This window comes from Cetorhinus maximus, chromosome 1, assembly GCF_964194155.1.
Source record: "Cetorhinus maximus chromosome 1, sCetMax3.hap1.1, whole genome shotgun sequence".
NCBI lineage: Eukaryota > Metazoa > Chordata > Chondrichthyes > Lamniformes > Cetorhinidae > Cetorhinus > Cetorhinus maximus.
Window position 1 is genome coordinate 101759961 of NC_135879.1, and position 15103 is coordinate 101775063.

The following is a 15103-nucleotide window of genomic DNA, read 5'->3' on the forward strand; positions in this document are numbered from 1 at the left end:
CTAAAATAGCCTGCTCCCTCGTTGTTCCAGAACAGATTGTTCTAAGAAACTGACCCAAATACACTCTATGAACACATCCTTAAATTGTCAACTTGATTCATCCAATCTATATAAAGATATAAAGATTAAAATAAAGATTATAGGTTAAATTAAAGACTATAAAGATTAAAATCACCAATGATTATTGCAGTTCTTTCTTATGAGCCCCCATTATTTCTTGATTTATACTCTGACCTACAATCTAGGTACCATTAGGGAGCCTAATTGACTACTCCCAACAGTGACTTCTCTCCTTTGCTTTTTCTTATTTCCACCCAAGCTGATTCTGCATCTTGATCTTCTGAACCAAGATAATTTTTCACTACTGTACTGATCTTACCCTTTATTAACAGAGCTACCTCACCTCCTTTTCCTTTCTCCCTATCCTTCAAGAATGTCAGATAGCCTTGAATATTCAGTTCTCAGCCTTGGTTACTTTGCAGTCATATGTCTGTTATGGCTACCACATCATACCCATTTATTTCTTTTTTTGCTATTAATTCATCTTTCTTGTTATGAATACTGTGTGCATTCAGATAAAGAGCCTTTAATCCTGTCTTTTTACCATTTTCCCCTACTCTGACACTAATTGCTGCTGCAGTCTGTCCCTTTTTGTCACACTCTGGTTATCATTATCCATATTGCAACCCTGTACTATTGCCTTATCCTTTCTTGTTAATTTTCTAAATCTCCCCTCATATGAACCCTCAGCCCCATTATTCAGTTTAAAGCCCTCCCTACAGCCCTAGTTATATGATTCGCCAGGACCCTGTTCCCAGCATGGTTCAAATGAAGCTCCTTTTTTCCCCAGTACTGGTGCCAGTGCCCTATGAATTGAAACACATTTTTCCCACACTACACTTTGAATCATGCATTCAACTCTCTGATATTATTTACCCTATGAAAATTTGCTCATAGCTCAGGTAGTAATCCAATGATTATTACCTTTGTGGATCTGGTTTTTAATTTAGCCTTTAGCTGCTCATACTTCCTTAGCAGAGCCTCAATTTTTTTTTAGTTCTACTATGTTGCTGGTACCTTCATCAATCATGACAACTGAATCCAACATGAATAAATGTAGTACACTCCAGCCCCGAGAAAATGTCCTTAACCCTGACACTGTAGAGGCAATGCAGCCTTCAGGACTCATGCTCTTGGCTGCAGAGAACAGTCTTTACCCCCATCATGTCCAGTATAGGCGTGAAGATATTACAAACTTTAAAGCTATATTTTTAAAAGTTGACACTAAAAGTTGTTTATTTTATGATGGCTGTAGCATATCATGTGACTTGGCAGTACTCTGCTCCATATAATTCCGAAACTCAATCAAATACCTAGTTAAAATAGGGACAGTCACAGCCACTTGTAAGATTCACTCATCTCATTGCTTAAAGGGTGGACCAAAACCTATAGAAAATGGAGTTTGCAGACAACTCATGTTCGTGCTTCACCAGGGGCATTGAAACTCAATGGGTCTTAGAGGAATGTGAAATGGATCCCACCGATTTTTCATTGTACTGAGATGGCTCCTCATCCCAAACACAAAGTATTACACCCAACTCTACCTCACACCACTTCTGTCAACCCCTTCACTGTGTTTAAATTGTCAGACTGCCTGTCCAACATCCAATACAGAATTAGCTAAGATTCTGTCCAACTAAATATTGGGAAGACCTAAGCCATTGTTTTCTGTCATTGGCATGAACTCTGTTCCAAAGCTACCAGCTACTTCACTATTCCGGCAGCTGAACGAGGCCATTCTCAGCCTTGGTATCATATTTGAACCTGAGCTGAACTTCTGATCCCATATCCTCTTCATCACTAAAATCACCTACCTCTCCCTCAGTAACATCACCCATAGGAACTTAGGAGCAGGACTAGGCCATTCAGCCCATTGAGCCTACTCTGCCATTCAATGTGATCATGAATGATCATCCCCTCCAATACCTTTATCCCACACTATCCCCATATCCCTTTACATCATTGGCATTTAGAAATCTGTCAATCTCTACTTTAAACATACTCAATGACTGAGCTTCCACAGCCCTCTGGGGCAGAGAATTCCAAAGATTCGCAACCCCCTGAGTAAAAAAAAGATCTCCTCATCTCGGTCCTAAGTGGCTTCCCCATTATTTTCAAATTGTGTCCCCTGGTTCTAGACTCCCCAACCAGGGGAAACATCTTACCTGCACCTCTTACAATAAAGGCCAACATACCATTAACCTTCCTAATTGCCTGCTGCACCAACATGTTAGCCTTCAGTGACTTTTTGGCAAGGACAACCAGGTCATTTTGTACATTTGCACTTTCTAATCTCCTGCCATTTAAGAAATATTCTGCGCATCTGTTCCTCCCACCAAAGTGGATAAACTCACATTTCGCCATATTTTGCCCATGTTCTCGCCCACTCACTAAGTCTGTCCAAATCCTCTTCAAGTTACTTTGCATCTTCCTCGCTACACACATTCCCACCTAGCTTTGTGTCATCCATGAACTTGGAAATATTACATTCATATGAATATACAAACATACAAAATAGGAGCAGAAGTAGGCCATTCAGCCTGTTGAGCCTGCTCCACCATTCAATAAGATCATGGCTGATTTGTTTGTATTACTAATTCCACATTCCCATCTATCCCCAATAACCTTTAATACCCTTGCCCAACTACCTACCTCCGCCTTAAAGATATTCAGTGACCCTGCCTCCATCTCCTTCTGAGATAGAGAGTTCCAAAGTTGCACAACTCTCTGAGAGAAAAAATGTCTCGTCATCCCTGTCCCAAAAGGGCACTCCCCTAATTTTAAAGCAGTGAGCGGAATCATTCGTGCCTGCTGGCTTCGGGTATGCTTGGCAGCGTAAATTGACAATATGGTAAGAAGGCCAAAAATCGGTTTCACAACGTTATGAAACCAGTTTGTGATTGTCCGCTCAGCCTGTCGATGGCAGGCCGCGTTCCCCACCATCAGACATTGGGAACCTCATTGTAATACATTTGCATATCATTATAAGCCCAGTCCGCCGGACTCAACCCGCCCCTGCTGGATCGTCCATGCACGTCAGCATTATTACATGCCGGTGTAGAACATGCCTTGACAAGTGTGACGTGCAGAAGTTGAGACTTACCGCCAGGGCCTTGCTCACCTCGCGGACATCCAAGGAGCAGAAGATGCTGGAGCCTGACAGCAACAGCACACTGGAGGAACGTCCATGGCACACTGGGTGGATTTGCATGGACACGGCTCTGCTGCAAAGCAGACTACAGAAGTTGGAAAGTCATCATTGAGGGTCTGTTCACAACAGATGATGGTTGAGGGGGTAGAGAGGTAGGCCCAGCTGTGAGTGGGAGAGGAAGATGTACTTGGGGGTGGGAGACGAAGGTCTAGGATCGACTGGGAGAGGAAGAGGTGTCACAATGGAGTGAGGTTGGGAGGGGGGGGGTGAAATGAAGGTGTCTGGATGGGGTGAGGTTGGGAGTGGGGGAGGGAGTATGGTGGAGGAGTGGGTAACGGGAGAAGAAAGCAACTGGGGAGGTATATGTAAGGTGGGTGTAAGGTGTAAGGGAAGGAGTTTGGAGGGGGGAAGGGGTGCGGAGAGGGCAGGGAGTCCAGGGGAAGGAAGGAGTGTGGAGAGGAGAGAGTCCAGGGGGAGGAAGGAGTGTGGAGAGGGGAGGGAGTCCAGGGGGAGGAAGGAGTGCGGAGAGGGGAGGGAGTCCAGAGAGAGGAAGAAGTGCAGAGAGGGGAGGGAGTAAGGGTGGAGGAAGGGGGAAGGACTAATAATGGTGGAAGAAGTGAGGCTGGAGGAAGAACGCTGGAGGTCAGATTCAGGAGAGGGGGAAGGACTAAGAGTGGCAGAAGAAGTAAGGGTGTCTGAAGGAGTTAGGAAGGCGGAAGGACTAAGCAGGGGTGAACTCCAGTGGGGGAGGACCAAACAGCGGGAGGGCAGGGGAAAGGGGTGCCAAGGGGGAACGTCCAGGTGAATGTGCAAGGGAAAGCTCTGATGAGTCCATGACTGCCTCCTGGGGAGCGGTGAAGGTGGGCGTGAGAATGACCAAGGGCAGAGTGATGTGGGAGGGTGAGAGTTCGACGGTAGCGGTAGAAGGGACGGCGAAGGGTGGAGAATTGGAGGCAGACACAGACCCTGAGGGTGGGAAAGAGGAGGCCGGGAAGGTGAATGTGGATGGGGGTGGGTTTTTCAGGAAGGAAGGGACCATGCATGTTAACCTGGACATCCCCGAATGAAAAGAGTTGTGGTTGGTAAGTCATGGAGGGGAGTCACCATTAGCACATATCTTAGCTAATATCACCACCGTCAACACCTCTTTGTCCTTTTGTCTATGACCATCTTTTAGCAATCTCCACCTATCACTGGCCCTCTATCCAGTTCTAGCTGTCCCATCCCCCCTTAACCAGCTTATATTTCACCTCTTTTCTATTTTTCATTAGTTCTGATGAAGAGTCATTCGGACTCAAAATGTTAACTGTGCTCCTCTCCGCAGATGCTGTCGGACCTGCTGAGTTTTTCCAGGTATTTTTGTTTTTGTTTTGGATTTCGAGCATCCACAGTTTTTTGCTTTTATCCCCTGTATCAACTCTGTTAGTAACATCTTCAAAAAACTCCCACAGGTCCGCCAAACATGATGTCCCATTCATAAATCCATGTTGACTATGGCGAATCAGATCATTATTATTCAAATGTCCATTTATCACATTCAATCTCTAGCTCAGCTCATCTGCTGCTGAAACCCTTGGATACCTTTGTTGCATCTAAATTTGACTATTCCAAGATACTAGAAACATAGAAAGTAGGAGCAGAAGTAGGTTATTTAGCCCTTCGAGCCTGCTGTGCCATTCACTATGATCATGGCTGATCCTCTATCTCAATGCCATACTCCTGCTCTCTCCCCATACCTCTTGACGCCTTTAGAGTCTAGAAATCTATCTATTTTATTTTTAAATATATTCAGTGACTTGGCCTCCATAGCCTTCTGTGGTAGAGAATTCCACAGGTTCACCATCCTCTGAGTGAAGAAGTTTCTCCTCATCTTAGTCCTAAATGGCCTATCCTGTATCCTGAGACTGTGACCCCCTGTCCTAGACCCCCCAGCTAGAGGAAACATCATTCCTACATCCAGTCTGTCCAGCCCTGTCAGAATTTTATATGTTTCAATGAAATCCCCTCTCATTCTTCTAAACTCCAGCGAATACTAGTCGACATAATCTCTCCTCAGACGACAGTCCTGCCATCCCTGGAATCAGTCTGGTGAACCTTCGCTGCACTCCCTCTATGGCAAGTATATCCTTTCTTAGTTAAGGAGACCAAAATTGCACACAAGGTTCCAGGTGTGGTCTCACCAAGGCGCTGTACAGCTGCAGTAAGACATCCTTGCTCCTGTATTCAAATCCTCTTACAATGAAGGCCGACATACCATTTGCCTTCCTAACTGCTTGCTGCACCAGCATGCTTGCTTTCAGTGATTGGTGTACAAGGACACAGAGGTCCCTTTGTACATCAACATTTCCCAATCTAACACCATTTAAATAATACTCTGCCATTCTGTTTTTCCTACCGAAGTGGATAACTTCACACTTGTCCATATTATACTGCATTATACATTCCCATGTATTTTCTCACTCACTCAATTTGTCTAAATCACTTTGAAGCCTCTTAACATCCTCCTCACCACTCACATTTCCACCTAGTTTTGTGTCGTCAGCAAACTTAGAATTATTACATTTGATTCGCTCATCCAAATCAATGATATATATTGTTAGTAGCTGGGGCCCCAGCACTGATCCCTGTGGTACCCCACTAGTCACTGCCTGCCACTCCAAAAAAGACCCATTTATTTCTACTCTCTGTTTCCTGTCTGTTAACCAATTCTGAATCCATGCCAATATATTACCCCCAATCCCATGTGCTTTAATTTTGCACACTAACTTCTTATGGTTAACTAACTAACTTACTTAAAAGCTTTCTGAAAATCCAAATACACCACATCCACTACTTCTGCCTTATCCATACTACTAGTTACGTACTCAATAAACTCCAGCAGGTTTGTCAAACATGGTTTCCCTCTCATAAATCCACGTTGACTTTGTCCAATCCAGTTGATATTTTCCAAGTGTCCTGTTATCACATCCTTTAAAATAGGCTCTAGCATTTTCCCTACTACTGATATTAGGCTAAACGGTCTGTAATTCCCTGTTTTCTCCCTCCCTCCTTTTTTAAATAGTTTAAGTAATTTTTAAACATTTGCCACCCTTCAATCTGCCGGGACTGTTCCAGAATCCACAGAATTTTGGAAGTTGACAACCAACACATCCACTATTTCCATGGCCACTTCTGTTAGTACCCTGGGATGTACAATATCAGGCCATGGAGATTTATCATCTTTCAGTCTCATTAATTTCTCCAGCACTGTTTTTTAGTAATACTAATTTCTTTCAATTCCTTCTTCTCACGAGACCCTTGGTTCCCTAGCATTTCTGGAAAGTTATTTATGTCTTCCTCCGTAAAGACAGAACTAAAGTAGCTGTTTAATTACTCTGCCATTTCCTTGTTCTCTATTATAAATTCTCCTGTTTCGGACTGTAAGGGGCCTACAGTTATCTTCACTAATCTTTTTCTTTTTACATATTATAGAAGCTTTTACAGTCTGTTTTTGAGTTCCTTGAAAGTTTACTCTCATACTCTATTTTTCCCCTCTTAATCAATCTCTTGGTCCTCCTTTGCTGAATTCTAAACTACTCCCAATCCTCAGGCTTGCTATTTTTTCTGACATCTTTATATGACCCCTCTTTGGATCTAATACCTTAATTTATTTTGTTAGCCATGGTTGGGCCGCTTTTCCTGTTGTATTTTTGCACTGGAAAGGAACATATAATTGTTGCGATGCATGCATTCATTCCTTAATTATTAGCCATTGCCTATCCACCATCATGCTTTTTAATGAAGTTCCCCAATCCATCGCAGCTAACTCACCCCTCATACCTTCATTGTTATCTTTGTTTAGATTTAGGACCCTAGTTTCGAATTGGACTACTTCACTTTCCAATCTAATGAAGAATTCTATCATGTTAAGGTCACTCTTCCCTAAAGGACCCCACACAACAAGATTATCAATTAACCCCTTCTCATTGTGTAATACCAAATATAGGATAGCCTGTTCCACAGTTGGTTCCTCGACGTACTGGTCTAAAAAATATCTTGTACACAGTCTAGAAATTCGTCCACCACGGTATTATTGCTACTTTGATTTGCCCAATCTATATGTAAATTAAAGTCACCCATGATTACTGTAGCACCTTTGTTACATGCATCTCTAATTTCCTGTTTAATGCTGTCCCCTACCATACCGTTACCATTTGGAGGCCTATAGGCAACTCCCACTAATGTTTTCTGCCCTTGTTGCTTCTTAGCTCCACTCAGACTGATTCTACATCTAGAATTTCTGAGCCAATATCCTTTCTCACTATTGCACTGATTCCATCCTTAACTAACAATGCCACCTCACCTCCTTTTCCTTCCTAAATATTGAACACCCTTGGATATTCAGTTCCCAGCCTTGGTCATCCTGCAGCGATGTCTCTGTAATCGCAATCATATCATACTCAGTTACATTTATTTATACTGTTAATACATCTACCTTATTGCAAATGCTCCATGCATTCAGATAAAGTGCATTTAGACTTGTATTTTTAATATTTTTACACAGTTTTGTAATATTACCCTATTTGCTGCTAGCCCTTGTTTCCTCTGCCTTCCACTTTTGCATCTTTCATTTCTACCTTTGTTTCCCTCCCTTATGTCTCCCCGCTCAGGTTCCCATCCCCCGCCACTCTCCCCCAGAGCACTAGCAAATACCCTTGCAAGGATTTTGGTCCCAGTCCTGCTATGGTGCAACCCGTCCAGCTTGTACAGGTCCCATCTTCCCCAGAATTGGTTCCAATGCCTCCGGAATCTAAATCCCTCCCTCCAACACAATCTCTCCAGCCACGCAACCATCTGATCTATTCTGTTCCTGATCTCGTTAGCACGTGGCGCTGGGAGTAATGCTGAGATTACTACCTTTGAAATCCTGCTTTTTAATTTATTTCCTAGCTCCTTATATTCTGCTTTCAGGACCTCATCCATCTTTTTGCCTATGTCATTGGTACTAATATAGACCACAACCTCTGGCAGTTCACCCTCCCCCTTCAGAATGTCCTGCAGCCGCTCAGTGACATCCTTAACCCTGGCACCAGGGAGGCAACGCACCATCCTGGTGTCACGTCTGCGGCTGCCAAAAGTTCTATCTGTTCCCCTTACAATAGAATCTTCTATCACTATTGCTCTCCCGCTCATTTTTCTCCCCCACCTGTGCAGCTGAGCCACTCGTGGTGCCATGAACTTGGCTCTTGCTACATTCCCCTGAGAAACCATCTCCCCCAGCAGTATCCAACGCGGATGGACTCAGGGGGTTCCTGCACTACCTGCCTAGTGCTTTTACTCTGTCTGGTGGTCACCATTCCCTTCCCCTATACACTCTTTACCTGCAGTGTGACCACCTCACTGTATGTGCTATCCACGAAGATCTCAGCCTTGCGGATGCTCCACAGTGACTCCAGCCACAGCTCCAGCTCTGAAACATGGATTTTGAGTAGCTGCAGCTGGAGACACTTCCTGCGCACATGGTCACCCTGGACACTGGAAATGTCCCTGACTTCCCACATCACACAGGAGGAGCATTCCATGTGGCTAAGCAGCAGTTAAATCATGCTGTTTGATACGATCCGCTAGTCTTTGGGATGTTTAGCCTACACACCTAGCATCACACTGGCACTGAATGCTTGGCAGTTAACTGTCAGTCATCATCATTGGTGCATTCTCCACGGCAATGCCACTTGCCAACTAATCAGCACTCTCTTCACATACAGTATAAATTGTTGCTTTCCCCCTTATATTGGTATTCTTGCGAGTGTCCTGTTGAGTACCAGATGCAAAGCTTAGACATGTCTCTTTTTACAGCAATACCCAAGTTCTGTACTACTATTTACTCCCTTTACTTTTACTTCCCCTAATTTACAAATACTGAATATATACTAGGGACCTACTTTTTATACTTTAAACACTACTTAATCTGAACTAAAGACCAATTTCTATTTTAAAGCCTGGGCAGTAGAAATACTCACCAGGTCCTACTTACCAAGGCCTCCACTCCTCCCACCTCACTCCCGGTCCAGATCTGGTCTCGGGCCTGGTTCCCCTTGCTCTTTAAGGCTGCTGCTCCTCTCACATTATCAAATGCCAAAAGCAAAAACAAAGGAGCATCTCTTTCCCTTCCTCCCTTAATCACCCAATCCCAGCACTCTATTTTAAGTCACACTAAATTGGCTGGCTTTATATGCTCCTAAGCCAGAAGCTCACTAACCCAGTCACAGAGGAACCAGTTTCAGTTGCTTTCTTAATTAAGAACATAAGAAATTGGAACAGGAGTAGACCATTCGGCCTTTCGAGCCTGCTCCACCATTCAATAAGCTGATCTTTTGTTTCAATTTCCACATTCCCATCTGACCCTGATAACCTTTGATTCCCTTGCCTAACAAGGGACCTCTGCCTTAAAAATGTTCAATGACCCCGCCTCCACCACTTTGAGGCAGGGAATTCCAAAGTCGCACAACCCTCTGAGAGAAAAAAATTCTCCACATCTCTGTTCTAAAAGGGTGGCCCCTAAATTTAAAACAGTGCCCCTAGTTCTGGACTCACCCACAAGAGGAAACATCCTTTCGACGTCCACCTTGTCACTACTGTTCAGGATCTTGTATACTTCACTCAAATCACCCCTCACTCTTCTAAACTCCAGTGGAAACAAGCCCAGCCTGTCCAACCTTTCCTGATAAGACAATCCACTCATTCCAGTATCAACATAGTAAACCTCCTTTGAACCGCCTCCAATGCATTTACATCCTTCCTTAAATAAGGAGACCAAAACTGCACACAGTATTTGAGGGTGCAGTCTCACAAATGCCCTTTATAATTGAAGCATAACATCCTTACTTTTATGTTCAATCCCTCTCGTAATAAAGGATAGCATTCCATTAGCCTTCTTAATTACTTGCTGCACCTGCATACTAACTTTTTGTGACTCATGTACTAGAACACCTTGATCTCTCTGCACCTCAGAATTATGCAGCCATTCTCCATTTAAGTAATACGCTGCTTTTTTGTTCTACCTGCCAAAGTGAACAACTCCACATTTTCCCACATTAAGCTAACTAAGCATTAAATTAACTAAGCTCAGCTGCTCATCCAGTGCTGACCGTGTTAAAACCCAGCTTAATGCTGGGAACTTTAGAATTTAAACTGTAGATTTCAGTTAAATTCTAACTACAAACAAAGTTAGATTTTTACAAAAAGATTTTAAAAAATTAGGACTCCTTACTCACCATCCACCAGCAACTAGTCCAACACTCTTGGTTGATGCCGAACTTGCATCCTCGTAAAATGGAGCACATTCAAGACTCTGCTGTTCATATCCTAACTCATTCTCAACCAAGTCCTGTTCACTCATTATTCCTGTGCTCACTGACCTACATTGGTATCCAGTCCCCTCTCCACTGGTTGCAGTCAATCATCGCAGTCCCAGGACATTGCTGCAAGAGTTACTTAGGGTTGTGTCCTTGGCCCAAACATTTTCAGCTGCTTCATCAACGATCTTCCCTCAATCATAAGGTCAGAAGTGGGGATGTTTGCTGATGATTGCACAATGTTTAGCATATTTGTAACTCCTCAGATACTGAAGCAGTCTGTGTCCATATGCAGAAAGACCTAGACAACATTCAGAGATAAAAACAAAAAACTACTGTGGATGCTGGAAATCCAAAACAAAAACAGAATTACCTGGAAAAACTCAGCAGGTCTGGCAGCATCGGCGGAGAAGAAAAGAGTTGACGTTTCGAGTCCTCATGACCCTTCAACAGAACTCAAGGGTCATGAGGACTCGAAACATCAACTCTTTTCTTCTCCGCCGATGCTGCCAGACCTGCTGAGTTTTTCCAGGTAATTCTGTTTTTGTTTTATACAACATTCAGGCTTGGGCTGATAAGTGGCAAGTAACATTTATGCCACACAAGTGCCAGGCAATGACCATCTCCAACAAGAGAGAATCCAAGCATCTCCCCTTAACATTCAATGGCATTACTATCACTGATACCCCCAAAATTAGCATCCTGGGGGGTTACCATTGACCAGAAAGTAAACTGGACTAGCCATATAAAAATTATGGCTACAAAAGCAGGCCAAAAGCTGGGAAATCTGTGTTGCCTAACTAACCTCCTGACTCTCCAAAGCCTGTCCACCATCAACAAGGCACAAGTCAGGAGCATGATGGAATATTCCCCACTTGCCTGGGTGAGTGCAGCTGCATCAACACTCAAGAAGCTCGACACCAACCAGGACAAAGCAGCCCGCTTGATTGGCACCCCATCCACAAACATTCACTCCCTCCACCACTGACACATAGTGGCAGCGGTGTGTACCATCCACAAGATGAACTGGAGGAACTCACCAAAGTTCCTTAGATAGCACCTTCCAAACCCATGCCCCTACCATCTAGAAAGACAAGGCAGCAGATACATGGGAATGCCACCTCCAAGTTCCCCTCCAAGCCAATGACCATCCTGACTTGGAACTATATCACCGTTCCTTCACTGTTGCTGGGTCAAAATCCTGAAACTCCCTAACAGCACTGTGAGTGTATCTACACCACATGGACTGCAGCGGTTCAAGAAGATGGCTTACCATCATCTTCTCAAGGGTAATTAGGGCAATAAATGCTGGCCCAACCAATGACACCCATATTCTGTAACAGAATGAATAAAAAAAAATTCTTGAAATCCATGGGGAGGTTGATAGCAAACTTCAGTCTTGACAAGGCTGATGGTAAAACAGAGCAAATTATCCAGAAATTTGTGGTGGTTTGCAACCCACAGGGTATCTGCTCTTTGCCACATATTGCCTTCTTTTTTCCCTCACACTAATAATAGTGCATACATTATACTCACTGATATTTTATCAGCAAATTCTGGAGACAAAAAAACTGCATGTCCACAACAGGTTATGTAGCAATATCTCCCTCCCTCACCTTCCACCCCCAATTCTGCTCTGAACATAGTTGTTTGACCTGCTTCTTATATTATCAGTCACTTACATTTGACTTTTGGCTTCTGTACAACGTAGTCTAATTGGTAAGACAGCTTATGTGTAATGCAGGTAAAACATTGCAATTTCTGGAATAACATTAACCATTTTATTTGGTTCAACAACCTATTTCCCAACTCAAAGTGCCATTCATTAAAAATAGAACTGTTAAGTGTGTTACGCTGGCAATGCTCCAAAGAACAACTGTGGACTAGTAGCTGACTTGTCAGTTCACTAAAGCAATCTGAAAGAAAACTAAATGTTACACACCCTCTCTACAATAGCCCTCAGGCAAGCAAAAATATGTTTCGAAACTAACCTGTTTCCTTGAATTTCAGAAATTCCAATCAAAATTCCATTGTATTGTCAAACCAATTATCACTTTCAGATGAAGCGGAACTAGCAGGGAAGGGGTAAGTGAAATAGAGTATACAGATGTAATTCAGCCTCCATTTTAAAGCCATACATTCTATCCTTATTTTTGTTTTCTTTTATTCATTCATGGGATGTGGACATCGCTGGCTAGGCCAACATTTATTGCCCATCCCTAATTGCCCTTGTCCAGAGGGCATTTAAGAGTCAACCACATTGCTGTGGGTCTGGAGTCACATGTAGGCCAGACCAGGCAAGGACAGCAGATTTCCTTCCCTAAAGGACATTGTATTTCCATTTATTATGGCCACTTCCTACATAAGCTTGTGCCCTCCCACAAGTGTTGGGCGAGGTAATGAATTTGTGGAAGAAAGAGGAGAGAGGAAAGAACTGGGGGCGAGAGAAAAAGGAGGAGGAGGAGGAGGATGAAGAGAGAAGGAGAAAGGGACCAAATAGTGAAGGAGGTGTTAGGTGTTGGACATGCAGGTTGAGGGTAGATGTAAGGAAATGTACGTTTGGTAGGATATTGGGAGAGATTAGGGCTGGGATTTTCCATGTCCACTGGCGTGGGCGTGTTTGTTGGCATGAGCAGACAATATGGCGAGAAGGCCAAAAATTGGTTTCACAATGTCGTGAAACCAGTTTGCCATTGTCCGTTCCGCCCGCCAATGGTGGGCTGCCTTTCCCACCATTGAATGTCAGGAACCTCATTGTAATACATCAGCATATCATTATAAAGCCAGCCTGCTAAAATTGTACCCCCCTGCTGGATCGTCCACCCACGTTGGCGTCACAACAGCATATAACAAGCATGCATTTGACGGGCTGCACTTTGGGGGGAACTTGGAAGTGAGTATACAGTAATGTTGCGAAGTGTTCACCTGGGTCACCTGTTGGACTTTAAGGCTGACATGCTTTGTTGGGGGGGGCGTGCAAGGGCTGCCCTGCAGTTGAGGCGACTTGGTGGGGGGCAAGGGCTGTCCTACGGTTCAAGGTAGTGCACAAGCACGAGTGGGGTCGGGCAGTTGGGTGAGGGAAGCCACCACGCATTAGGGAAACCTTGTATAAAGTGACCATTCCTCTGCAGCTGAGACAGTTCAGAAACAGCCACATTGATATGATTGGAGTTGGTGGCTGTCCTCTTTTGCAGTGCGTTGGCACTGACCACCGCTGCCACCGCCTCCCAAGCCTGGTTGGTCATGCTGCTGCCCATCCTGCGGCCAGAGCAGGGTTAGAGGACATCGTGGCAGGCCTCCATGGCATCCAAAAGGCATTCCAGTGACGCGTCATTAAACCTGGGGATTGCAGTCTTTTTGCCTTTCTTGGACATCTTTCCTGCAGTGGTCGTGGGCTGGAAGCATTGAGATGTTTGCATGCGTCTGGACTTTAAATATGGTGCCTGCAAGTTGATGGCGTGGCAAGGTGATGGCGTGGCGGGCGAACGAGAGTCTGCTCACCATGGAAATGGTGTGTTTCCTGGGAATACAGAATTAATGCGGCAGGTTTGGAATGATACGGCGTGTAAAGCTGCCACTGAGTACAAATCTGGGACGATTCCACCCTAGGTGTTGAAAGTGTTAATTAGCACTGGCTTTGGCTAGAATTGGTGTTCTCTTTAATGGCTTATTTTTTGACCAAATGCTGGAGGCAAAGGATAGATATTATTTGGAGCGCTTTGGTTGTGAAACTGCAAATGGATGTCAGGGAACAAAGAGGACAGCTGATGATTTATGGAAATTTGCTGCAGAAGGGTGGAGAGAGAGAGAGTGGGAAAGGAAGGCTATATAAAAGAGTAAATGAGAAGAGAATCTTGTAGAGGACTGGAAAGAGGGCACCAGGGAAGGTGTATGTGAACCAAGCAGGAAATGTGGAATGACATTACATCTTCAACCAAAGAGCAATGGGATAGTATAACTCTGTAAACTAGTGCTTAAATGCCACATTGTGTCAATAAAATCATAAATGTTACCAAAATGATGCCAGCTTTGAATAGTCAATCAGAGAGTCAAAATTGACTACAGAGTACAGGGGACAAGTTAAGTGGTTGAGGAGCTATGATGCTTTGGGAATGTGGCGGTGGTCAGTGGAGATTGGGTGATCTGTGGATGGAGGAAATTAAATGCTGTTCAGTGGATATTGGAGCAGGACTTGACTTTGGGTTGGGTGGGGGGTGCAGGGCGGTTGTGGGTGGGGCTGGGGCATAGGTGGTGGGTGTTATGCTTGATATTGCGCTTCGCGGAGTGTCAGTCTCGTGCTGTAAGAAAGAGATCTGTGTGTTTTAATGCATCACTCTCTAAAGTTGCATGATCAATGCTTTGCAGCTATAGCTAAAGCAAACAAAGTTCTAAGTTGTATGCACAGGAAAAATCATAGCACTTGTGCCTGTACAAGACCTTGGTCAGGCCTCAGTTAGAATACTGTGTCCTTTTCACATGATAGGGAATACTGAGTCTCTGGAAAAGCTGCAGAGGAGGCCACATGATTAATTCCCAGTCTAAAATACCTTAAGTCCAG